Source organism: Schistocerca gregaria, unplaced genomic scaffold, assembly GCF_023897955.1.
Source record: "Schistocerca gregaria isolate iqSchGreg1 unplaced genomic scaffold, iqSchGreg1.2 ptg000577l, whole genome shotgun sequence".
Taxonomy (NCBI): Eukaryota; Metazoa; Arthropoda; class Insecta; order Orthoptera; family Acrididae; genus Schistocerca; species Schistocerca gregaria.
In genome coordinates this window covers 1,067,387-1,068,718 of record NW_026061968.1, presented here as the reverse complement: position 1 = coordinate 1,068,718, position 1,332 = coordinate 1,067,387, and positions in this window count along the sequence as shown.

Genomic DNA, 1,332 nt, shown 5'->3' with positions numbered 1-1,332 from the left:
GTTTTTACTACATATGAACACTTTTTACATTCTCCCGTGTAACTGGGCTGCTAGTCCTCCTTTCATGCAGAATCTTAAGGACATATCTCATGTCCAAGGCACCAAAGCCAGTTAAAAAGTCAATAATCGATATCTAAAACTTGAATTGTACTACTCCTTACTGGCTATTACATCTACTTAGAAGCTTCATCTGTGTTCCGCTATGTTGATTTCAGTGCCTCTGCATACCGCAGCACGCGACATAGCTTTGCAGACGATAAGTACAACCGTTTCAGAGAGAAGAGCGGCCAATGTGACGATCTGGCTTTAAGTCGATTCGATAACAAATAACGATAACGAACGGATTTCTCAGGTTTTTACTACATATGAACACTTTTCACATTCTCCCGTTCAACTCGGCTGCTAGTCCTCCTCTCATGCAGAATCTTAAGGTCCTAGCTCATGTCCAAGGCACCAAAGCCAGCTAGAAAGTCAATAATCGATACCTAAAACTTGAATTGTACTACTTCTTACTGGCTATTACATCAACTTAGAAGCTTCATCTGTGTTCTACTATGGCGCTTTTAGTGTCTCAGCATACCGCTGCTCGACACATAGATTTGCAGATGATAAGTACCACCGGTTGAGAGAGAAGAGCGGCCAATGTGACGATCTCGCTTTAAGTGGATTCGACAACAAATGACGAAAACGGTCGGATTTCTCAGGTTTTTACTACATATGAACACTTTTCACATTCTCCCATGCAACTCGGTTGCTAGTCCTCCTTTCATGCAGAATCATAAGGTCCTAGCTCACGTCCAAGGCACCAAAGCCAGCTTAAAAGTCAATAATCGATACCTAAAACTTGAATTGTACTACTTCTTACTGGCTATTACATCAACTTAGAATCTTCATCTTTGTTCTACTATGATGCTTTTAGTGTCTCCGCATACCGCAGCACGCGACATAGCTTTGCAGACGATAAGTACAACCGTTTCAGAGAGAAGAGCGGCCAATGTGACGATCTGGCTTTAAGTCAATTCGAAAACAAATGACGAAAACGGTAGGATTTCTGAGGTTTTTACTACATATGAACATTTTCCACATTCTCCAGTGCAACTTGGCTGCTAGTCCTCCTTTCATGCAGAATCTTAAGGTCCTAGCTCATGTTCAAGTCACCAAAGCAAGCTAATAAGTCAATAATCGATACCAATAACATGAAATGTACTACTTCTTACTGGCTATTACATCAGCTTAGAAGCTTCATCTGTGTTCTACTCTGGCGCTTTTAGTGTCTCCGCATACCGCAGCACGCGACATAGCTTTGCAGACGATAAGTACAACCGTTTCAGA